Here is an 11,479-nt window from a genome sequence, read left to right on the forward strand (position 1 = left end):
TCAGCATGGCATGTCCAGACACGTCTCCGTGCCAAACAGGGTAGGTCAGGCTTTTATTAAATGTGGGAAAAGTCCTGCTGAAGGCAGCAGGAGCTTTTTGGATGGGCCACCAAATTGCCTTTATTAGTCTTTGTAAGATGCAACAACTATACACATAGCTTTGCTGGTGTTCCCTATTAATGAAATAACAGCAAGACCCTGAGCTTTTAAATCATTGAATCAAAGCCAGGCTGGAAATGGCTTTATGCAGGTCTTTGTGTGCCTGCATTTGCCTTGCAGGAGCTGCTTCTGAGAGGGGCAGCAGTTGCTGGCACAGGGTGGCTAACGGGCTTCTTGCTGGCAAAGTCTGGAGAAATGTCAACATTTAGTGTCAACACTCAGCCACCCAAGCTGGCATGGTGAAAATGTATTTAGAGCTTCACCTCTAATAACATTATCTCTTGTTAATGGCTTCCTTAAAAGCAATAGCCCTCCTCTGGTCTCCATTCAGATCTTGCTCTGAAGTTATTCTCTGTTTGAAGCCTGAGTTCCTATTCAACAGGAGAGAAACACAGTACTTTCCTTTAGTGATAAATATGTTAACAAAAAATTAACTGGCCTAAGGACTTGCATGCATGGTGTTTAAAGAAAAGCCTGTTTGCATCCATCACATTGGATAAATTGTTTAAAATCTTTCCATCCTTGTGCAAATACCTCTTTGTAATGCAGCCAAGATCAGCAGTGAATTGCTGATTAAATGCTGCTAATGCAAGTTAATGCTGTCAGAAGGGAAGGGGATCTTATTTGTCCATCCCATTTTCATATGGCTCCAAAAGATTTCAGACACGAGAAATTTCCAGGCTGGTTTATTTCTTGTGTCACCTCTTTCAATGTATGCCTGGTGATCTTCCTGAGGTAAGTGACATAATTTCAGTAGCTGGCAAGAAGAGCAGCCAGTCCCACTTTTCTTGGGCTGACAGCACTGGGACGCTGGTTGTTGAGAGAGGAATAAGGACTGGCACCCCTTACAGCCCCAGGATTCTCCTTCAGTGCTTGCTGATGCTTTGGAGCACGCTGCTCTGCTGGAGAGGCTGGAGGAGCTCCAGCCCTACAACAAGCAGGATATGGACGGCTGACCATGGGTAGATCTCTCCGGATTTCTCAAACAAAACAGGTGGCTAATTAAGAGACTACCTCTGCTCTTGTGCACAGTACCTTCAGTGTCCTATTTTAAATAAGTAACCAAGAATTGGGGTATTTGCCAGTGCTTTGTAAGAGATCAGCAGCAGAGCTCTACAGGTAATGTGTGTTCTGTGTCTGTAAACAGCCCGTGGATTGGAGTAACGATTTATATGCAAAATGCTTTAAGGTTGTTAGCAACGTGTGCATCAAATGTCACCGTGTACCGGGCTCTGTGTTAAGCTTTGGATTTTTCCTTTTAAAGGATAGCAATGGTGATTCAGAGACTCGGAAGAATTCGGTGTATTCCAATACAAGCTACTTTTCTTGACACTTCTGGGAGTTCCTCCCCCCTCTCCCACCCCATCCAAAAAAACCTCAAACCAAACCAACAGAAAAATGAAACATAAACACCCCCACCCCCCCAAAAAAAACCAAAACCAAAACCAAACAAAAACAACAAAAAAATAAACCCCCAAAAGCCCCATAAAACCTCTGAAAAAAATGGGACCAGAGCTGCATAGAGAATACTCATCTCTCTGGGCTGGGCTGAATGTGACACGGGTTTGTTAGTGATTTCATGATACTTGTGATTGTCTGTTGGCTTTTATCCCTGCCACAGGGTCCCCATGATAATCTGGGTGAGGGAGAGGGAAAAAGGGGATGCAAGGAAACGAGCAGACAGGCTTGATGGATATCGTGCTGGGAAAAGTTACCAAAAATTACCAAAAATTTATTATGGATTCCTAAGGCATAAAGTGAAAGAGTTGCTTTGAGAAGTCTCACTGTACCGACTGAAAACAAACAGCAGTAGAAACAGGAAGAACAGCAAACAGCCCACTTCTGCCTGACAATTTCAGTCCACTCCTTTTAGTTTCAAGTAGGGGACAGGAGAAACTTGGAGCTGAATTCACTGGCAATCCATGTGTGTACTGCTTCAGGGGAGGGCAAAGGAGAGGGCAGCTCTTGGCTCTCTCTTTCAGGGTTTAATCCTGTGCAAAATCAAAATGCTGAAATACAAAACTCCCATCGAGGGAGGGAGTGTTTGGGTGCAGTTTGCCAGTCTGTCTCCTGTGCTCCACCAGATGACAATCAGGGATCACTGGTTTTGAAGGCAAGTCAAAATTCACTCTGATTTACACAAGCTGGAAGCTGCTCCTGGGTTTCCCAGCTCCTCCTGCCGTGGCAAGGGAGCTGCTGCTCTGCCTGAGCGGGGAAATGCCGGAGCGGCCGCTGCAGAGGAAATGAGTCATTCCTCTATTTCTGTTGCAAAAGACTTCTCTGTGCTGTGCAATGCGTTTAGGAATATATTCCTACAGCTTCTTGGAAGTTCTCCTAGGACCACGTTGAGGCATAAAAGCATCAGCAAATGAGCGGGCACATTACAGATTTTTCCTTCATTCAAATTGGTTGTGCAGGCTTGGCTTCTACAGGAGGGATTTTCAGGAACCCTGAATTTTGTGCAGTTCTCACCTCTGGGCCTGTTTGCTGCCCAAGAGGTGACTGATGGGGGTATGAGGGTGTTTTCTGAGCATCTCTTTTTGTCATGTCCCATGTGAAACTTGTTGAAGTGTGTTTCAAAAAAGAGAAACTTGCTAGTCATAGGGATTGTAAATCATGGGCACTTCTCCAAAAAATATTTCTGCACAGAGCCTGTATGTTTTCCCCAGGAGCCACTTGAGCTCAGCAGTCACTCATGCCCTACCAAAAGTAATGGCATCTCCTGAATAGTAAAAGAAAAGGAGGAGTGGGGAGGAGAACAGCACAGTACACTCTGAGAAAGCACCAGGCCCGTTTATTGCCTTTTATTTCAGCGTGGTGTTGTGCAGAGTGCTGTGAACAGACCCTGTTGGCACAGGGCTTGAGAAGCATCAGGACTCTCTGTGTCCTCACTGATGCACTGACAGATGGATGATTAAGTAAAGTGAACTGGCACTCAGTTGTAGCTCCTGCTGTGGGAACCCTGAAGATCTTGGTAAGAATTTGGCAAATTGTCCATTTTCAAATCTCTCAGGAGTCTGACTTGTTCAGGAATGAAGGAAGTCTTGGCTGAAACTTTGTATGCCTAAGGATGAGTTTTGTCTGACAGTCTGTTTCTCTCCTGGCTCTCTGAGTGCTGCCTGCCTTGAAATGCAGACTCTCCACGATGTGCTGCGCCTGGCTGGGGGCACCAGTTGCAGCAGAGCGGCAGCAACGCAACTTTTCTGTGGCATTAACCCCTTGCATTTTACAGGTGTTTCTTAAAATGTTCCCACTTCCAGTTACTGACATGACTTTCAGACGTGGTGAGTCTAAAACACACTGACTTCTGTGGTTTGCTCCTTGAAAATGCTACTAGTGCTCCAGGAAACCATATAAATCTTGTGTGCAGGGCTTGTGTGCACAGCAGCGTTTTAAATTTGCCTCTTGGAATAATTTTCATTACCCAAAGGGTGTATAGGGGCACATAATGAGCTTTTAACACTCAATTCCTCAAGGAAGAATTGTTATGGCCTTCCAAAAACGATCCCTTGTGTTAAGTGGCAATTAAGAGCTAATTATAATGAGATGCTGTTGGATGAGATTAGTATCTGACTTGGAATGGCAACAGAGGCATCAGTAGATAAGCTGGAGGGGAGACGGTGGGAGAAGGGGTAAGGAGGGAAGGCAGCAGGTGCCCTGCAAGGAGGGCCAGGAGCTCACCCTGGGGAGCACGGTCACTACTGGGTGGTCATCAGAAGATCAGCCCTCAATGACAGTGTTTCTGAGGGAGAACCATGGGATTTGCATGAACTTTTTCAGCCAATGCTGTCGGGGCTTATAACTCCCGTGGAAGATGTGGTGTGAGCCTGCTTCTGCCTCTGAAATGCCAGCTGGTCAAAGTGCTGCTCACCTGTGTCTGGCAGCTGGAGGGACTGTGAAAAAGGGTCATTTCAGTGGTGAAATTTATCTCTTTGGCTGATAAAGACCTTCATAATGAGACTTTCACTTCAAAGGGCTCTGGCAGTGCAGCAGTTTGAGTATCTGTTTGCCTGACTGCCACTAGAGTGGCTGTATGTGAAGTGCACAGGTATTTTATTTGTATAAAACTGCTCACTCTCAGAGGTCAGCAAACAGAGCTACCCCAGAAACTTTCAAGTTGCAGACCAGAAGGTTAATTTTGAGTAAATAAGTTGTTTCTCTGATTGAACAGGATCCTGCACACACCACAGCATGCTGCCCTGACTGCTCTGGCACATCTTTGCCCCTCGAGAGCACCTAGGGCTTGTTTTCTGCAGATCTCCCTGGTCCAGACTCACAGAGGGAGCAGGCCCTTGCAGAGAGGGGAGCGGATGGATGCCTCCTTTCTCTGTCCTGCTCAGTATTTTCATAACCTTTCAATGGCATCAGTGGAATGGGGACAAGATGGCAGTCACGTGCTGGCCACAGCCACTCCGGCTCTCCAGCGGGAGAGGAAGCTGGGATGAGATCAGATTTACTTTTGTCCCTTTTCTGCTTGGAAACTTATTTGTGTTGCTAACGAGGTCCCCAGTCCAGTGCTGTGAAAGGGATGCTGCAGGAAGGAGGAGGAGTGAGCTTCATCCCTTGGGAGACGGCTAAAGCAGTCATTGACTCGTTTAAACTGCTTTGCTGGGCCAGTGGAAAGAGTCTGTCACCCGTCATGGCAGAGGACACAGACTGGGCTGTTGGCACAGTGGGATGAGGTGCAGGGAGGGGCTGGACCCACACCAGGACATGGCTCAGGAGCAGGGACATCTTCCCTGACAGCGTTGCTCCACCAGCTGCAAGTCACTGGGCACATTCTGGGGCAGGATCGTAACACTCTGCTGCCTGTGTCATGTAAGGAGCACCCCCAAGATCAAAGGTGTTCCCATCTGATCTGTAACAGCAGGGTTTTCAGTCAGACACCCGGGAGAACTCCCAGCAGCAGGGAAGAATGTTATCACCTGGATTTTAGCAGACTTTTGCATAGGAGCCTGGCTCAGTCTGCAATGAAATCAGGCTTGCCTTCCAAGCTTGGCTCTGAATGGCAGAGCACGGTGTGTGGGTAGTGATTTTGGTTTCCATTAATGTCCAAATAAGAGATTCCTTATGAGAAGGAAATTTTAATTTGGAAAGGACTCAGTTCCTCTATATTGATTGCATTAACTGGATTTGCAGCCTCCCTCCTCAGCAGAGCTGTGTCCCACTGAAAACACTGCAGGGGAAATGCATAGGATGGAGAGGAGGGAAAGAACTCAACAACAGAAACAGACAGGTGAAACCAGGGTCCTTTCAGGGTAGAAATATTCAGGAATTCCATTTATTTCTCAGCTACAGCACTGCAGTGCTTTAGAATGCAAATTGCCCCTTTAGCCCACCAAGCTTGGCTCTACTGCACAATACAGTATTTTGCACATCTGCTTAATGAGATGTGCAGAATGGGAAAACCAGATGTAATGGTCTCTGCTGCTGAGAGGAGACGACTGGAAACAGAACCTTTTGTCATAAAAACAGTCATGCCCTTCTGAACCTGTTGAATTCTGAAACTGTCTTGGGCATATTTTTGCAAATCATGATTTGGTATTTGCAGCTGAATGATCCTGAACATGGTCTTGCAGCTGTTCCTTTGCAGCTCAGAAATGGGGTTTGCTGCTGTTGATATTAGTTTTTTCCCAAAAATTTAAGCAATCTCTATTTTTCTGCTTTTAATTTATTTCATAATTTAAAAGCTTTTCTCTTATGAGATATATTTAAATGGTTTTGGATGACTTTTCCTGTATTTCACAGCTGCATGGCCCAAGGCTCAGTTATAAAGCCTTGCTGATTCAGTTGAAGAAATGTGCTTGACCACATCTGTTTCTGTGTTAATTTTCATCTTTAAGCCACTGCTGGAAAGGAAAAACCTGTAAATTCTAATTCCTTCCCTGTCCACTTTCTAGGTTTGATGTAGTTTTTAATGCTCCTATGAATATGAATTGTGACTTGCCAAATTAGTGTGAATTAAATGGGAAGAGTCATAGCACAGTTATTCAAACCACTTCCAGGGGATGAGACTGTTCTTCTAAAATAAGTCATCCACAAGTCTGTAACACAACCAAAGCTCTCAGCATTTACTTTACAATGTCCCTGAGCCTCAGAGAGATGATGTCGAGACAGACTTTGCCTTATTCTATAAAATCCACACTCTGGCCTTTTTAGAAGATACTATCTTACTTTTTAAGGTGGGCACTGAAAGTATCTTGAGTATCTTTATCTGTGAAGCTGTGTCACGTTGAAGCCTGGGTTCTGCCTCATTTGCTGAGCTCTTCACCAGGATCACACTCAATCCTCACATCTGCAGCTCCCACCCAGCTCCTCTTGGTAGAAGGGATTCTCATTCCACTGAGTTTGTCTTCCTGAGAAACAGGGACACTGCTTGGCTTCACACTGATGCTCCTTGTTTCTCAGTCATTAAATTGAAAAAAATGTGAAGTAGAAATTTACTTCCAAAATAGAGCTGTCTTCCTTAGGAATTTGCTTCAGTGGGGACTGTGAGATATTCTCTCTGTAATGATTTATATTACAAAAATAGCTCTGCCCTATGTCTGCAAACAGTTAGAAATGTGAGCCTGGAAAAGCAATCTAGCAGCTAACTCCTCAGCCCTAGAGCTTAAATAAACCAGTCATAAACAAAATGAATTACAAAAGCAACTGAAGAACTAAACTTCCCTATAAATACAACGTCCTCTCCTCGGAAGTCTGAAAATACTCCAGGTTTTTAGCCTGACCCACAGGCTGCTGTATCCAGGATTTTCTGGCCTCAAAGCAGAGAGTGAGTTCCAGAGCAGCAGAGTTTCAGTGGCTGTGCTGAGCAGGGTCACAGAGCTCCCATCCCCACTGCAAAACGAGGTCCTTGAGAGAACATCACCAAAAATTCCCATTTACACACCTGAGCTAGCAGTGCCCCTTCCACACGCCCTGCTGGTGCCACTGCTCGCACCAGCGACCCTGTGTGAAGCCACCGAGGGCTCTGGAATGGAGCCTGAGCTCACTGGGCGGTGACAGCTCCCTCCAGGGACAGCTTTCCTCTGAGCAGGAACGGGGACTGGCACATTACACACGGTGCTCGCTTCCTCGGAGCCCGCATGCCCTTTGGCTGTGGTTTTTATCTCTGTTTACTATTGAAAAAGCTTTAGCCGATTATGCTGTGTCATTCAGTTCCCTGCTAGAGTGGATGTCAGAGAAACTAGAAAGTGTGTGAGTGCAAAAGAAGTAGCTGTAATTTTTTGTGGCACAGGCAAGGTCATTAGAAATTATATGAGGCGATGAGCATGTGAGGATCTTAGATCAAATTTAACTGCTTTATCTGGAGACTTGAGAAAAGAGAAAAATGTGCTTTTTACTGATATTACCAATTAGGGAGCTGCCAGGTGGCCATTTAATAACCCAGATGTGCTCCAGGATGCAGCATCAGCAGAGGCTGTGTGTGCAGTGGAGCAGGGGAGAGCTTTCCAGGGCACAGCACCAGGCAGCTCCTCCTGGCTATGGGAGTGACTGGGGTCTGGGAGATGTGACAGCAGAGGGAGCCCAGGGTGGGAAATGCAATCCATGAAGGGATGAGAGCTTAGGAAAATTGCAGAGAAGGAGAGAAATGCAATGAAAGAAGGAAATGCAATGAAATCACAGAGCAGTTGGCCCCTGGCAATGGTGCCCTGACTCCGCATCACACAGACACACAGGTGTCCCTGGTGCTGCTGGGCTGATTTAGAGGCAGCTGAGAGCAAAGGCTGGGTGAGTCATGGAAATGGGTTGCAGCACCTTCCCCTTTTGTCACTAGCTGGAATCTGTGTCTGTCACACTGATGTCAGCCCAGTTCCTGCTGGAAACTGCATCATCACTGGCACAAGATCAGCTGCTGTGACTCTCTCGTGCCTCAAGGGACCAGAGCCTCAGACAGAGGCGCTGGAGCCCAGGCTTCTTGCTGATCCCTGAAGTACACCAGGAATGATGTAGGAGAGGGGGGTAACCTTCCACTACAGACTGAGCTGTCTGGGCATGATGCCCAGTGAGAATTCGGGAGGAAGGATTGAAGGGAGCAGCACGTGAGCCTGGGAGGCAGCCAGCAGGGCTGAGCCTGCAGCTCTGCCATCAGCAGGAGGCACAGAGCTCAGCTCAGCTCACTCCAGGCACTCCCTGCCCCTGCCACGGAGTCAGCCATAGAGATGGAATAAATACAGGTCCCTGTGGCAAAGCCAAAGCTAATCCTTGCTGCTGACAGACTGGGAGAGAGGGTTGTAGGAAAACAGTCCTGCTCCTGGTTCCCCAGAACTTCTTGAATAAAATGTCCTGCACTTGTCCCTTCAGAGTACAAACCCAAGGCAGAAAAAAGCCTCAAAATCACACAAGGAAAGAAACTGCATTGCCATGAAGCCTGTAAAGAGACAAATGTTGCTAGAGATGGTTCTGAAGAGTTAATTGCAGGTACCTTTATTGGAGGGATGCTGCTGTGAGGAAATAAAGTCAATTCTGTAAGGACAAGAGAAGCTGGACCTTTATCAGCTGCCACCAGCAGTGGGGAAGCACCAGCTACAGTGGCTTGCCATTTATAAAAACATCTGGAGATAAGAAGCTTATTTTTTGGCAGAGTGGTAGCTGGCTATTCCAGCAAGCTCAAGTGGTGGTAATAAGGATTTGGCAAAAGAACAGGAGAGGAAGACACCTCATCTTAACCTTGCATAGCCTCTGTTCTTCTTGCTTCCCCCTTGCAGCAGGAAGCACTGTGAGCTGCTTTAGCAGGATTCAAATGGAAATGCTCAGAAATAGCCATCAGACTGCCTTCCTTTGCTTTCTTTACTTTTTCAGAGTGATGCTCTTTTCTCTTAACTTTCAGGCACAAAGAGGCTGAAAGTCTTTGGGTAGGTTTGGGCATGGCGTGGCATTTTGAACACCAACATCCCTGGTTTGGTTTGTCTGGGAAGCTGCTGAGCTGATTTTGCTGCTTGCTGGGCTGGTTGTAACAACTCGAGTGCATGCTTTGGATGAGCTGATGTTATTCCCAGTGTGTATTAGCAAGAATAGAAATCTGCCATAAAATCATGTTCTGCAAAAGCAGTATTCATTTCCTCATTTTCTGCTTTAAAATATCCTGCATTTGCAAGCCTGGCCATCTGCATCACAGCCATTACATGTGGGAAGTATGGAATGTGTCTTATCACACACAGAGCGTGCACAGCAAAGGACATCCAAAGGTTATGTTGTCATCACGTCAAATGGATCTGTTTATTCTGAGTGCTGGAGGAGCAGAGCTTAATCAGAGCATCAGCCATATGCAGATTTGAAATTAGATTTTACAATAACCACCTGTCTACTGTTTTGAATCCTTGTCATATTCCTTGGGTTAGAGCTGTGCTTGCTCAGTGAATGTGTGTGCTGGGAGAAAATCATCTAAAAGCCTTCATGGCATGATGTAAAAAGCACTTAAATGCATGTTTATGTATGAGTGTGCAAGGAAGCACATGTCTCTCATGGCTTTGTGCTACAAGCTGCTGTGAGGGCATTCCTTTCATGTAAAAATCAATAGTATTGTGACTCCCCACATAAACTTCTTTTGCTCTTCTTTTTTTGGCTCATAAATTTTGTATGCCTTCAGCCAAAAAAGTCACTGTGAAGTGATGCAGCATTTGATCTTTCTCTTCTGTAAGTTTTTAAAGGAATAAGTACAAACATGCACATAATGTTTGTGTAGTGCCTGCCACAGTTTTGTGACTCACAGCATTCTGCCTTTAAGGAGTAAAAAAAAAAAAAAAAATCTGTCTGAAAGCTTAAGCCTCTCTCCTCATTATGTTGCAATATAAAAAAAAAAAAGAAAATCTGTGCATTTGGTTATTGCAAGCTGCATCAAGGCAGTAGTGAAAAGAGCAACAATAGTCAAAGTAATGGTTGACATTTTAAACACTGGCACTTGGAAAGAAGTGGAATTAAAAAGAATTGTAGAGCAAAAATTGACAAATAACTTGTACCACCGCTTAATCATATGCTCAAAACTGCCTGAAACAAGCAAGCACTACAGGCTTTTTTCTTGCTTATCTCCACTGTGATAATTATTCTTCTAAAGCAGTAGCTGCTCTCCCTGGGGAAAACAGAGAGTTCATTTTTTAAAAAATTCAGAGTATTGGCCCTTCCCACGGAAGTCAATGGCAGTTTTTCATTGAATTCAACAAGAACTTGAAAGGCCATTAAATGAGATCAGTAATGCAAGAGCTTTCCAAAGACATCCTGGCCCAGATGCTCCCTCCCGACCACAGGGAGCAGCAGTCACAGTGCTCTTAGGCTGGCCACTGCCTGAAGCTGTAGTGTCCTCTTTCCAGAGCAGGAGCTGTTCTCACCACTCACACAGTGCACTGAAATGTGGTGACTCAGAGCTGCGTTGAGTCAGGGAGGTGCCCTGGCTGCCCAGCTGGGCTGAGGTGAAGCTGCTGCCTCTCTGCCTCTGTCCAGGGTTTAGTGTGAATCTCAATGTACCAGGAAGGTGCCAGAAGTGTGGCCTGAGCTTCCTCCCTCCAAAGCCGAGGGCTTTGTTTACACCAGGATGCTGAGATGGCCAAAAAGCTCCACTTTTCCTGTGCTTTCCCTTTCAAGAGTTTGACCTCGGGCATGTTTTGCTGCTTGAGTTCTCCAGGTCCAACCACCCCCGCGGTGGGATTTGCCCATTGCTGGACCACGTTCCCTCCCACCCTGCCTCAGGCTGGACCCAACACATCAGGCAGGCACAGGATGCTCCCTGTGCTCTGTGGGTTACAAGCTCACTGCTCGCTCCAGCTCCTCGCCTCAGCTGCGGAAGGTGTGACTTTGTACGTTTTGACTTTGCTCATTCAAGCTCACAAAACAACCGCATCTGTCTCGAAACTCAGGTGTGTTTTCTCATCCAGCGAACTCTTCGCGGCAAGGCGCTGCCGTGGAATCGCTTTATGAGCCGCGGCCACCGCTCGCCGCTGCCCCGCCGTGCCTCGGCTCCACCGGCGCCTCCCGCGCCGTGTCCCGGGGGCCGGGAGGGCTCCGCATCCCTGAATTTCCGCGCGGGGCCCTCTGGAGGTCAGTGTTCGCCCGCGCTGCGCCGGACCTGTTGCGGGCCCGCGGAGGCTCCGCGGGCAGGGCCGGGCCGGGGGGAGCCGCCCGCCCGCTCCGAGCGCCGGCCCCGCGCCCGCCGCCCGCCCCATCGCCCGCGGGGGCGGCGGGGCCCGCGCTGCGCTGCCGGTGCCGGTGCCCGTGCCGGTGCCGGTGCCCGTGCCGGTGCCTGCGCGGCCGCGGAGCCGCCGCTGCCCGGGGCCGGCCCCGTCCCCCCGCCCGGGGCGGCGCCGCTGCGGCGCGGGTGGGGCCGCGG

This window comes from Melospiza georgiana, chromosome 16, assembly GCF_028018845.1.
Source record: "Melospiza georgiana isolate bMelGeo1 chromosome 16, bMelGeo1.pri, whole genome shotgun sequence".
In the NCBI taxonomy this organism is placed as follows: domain Eukaryota; kingdom Metazoa; phylum Chordata; class Aves; order Passeriformes; family Passerellidae; genus Melospiza; species Melospiza georgiana.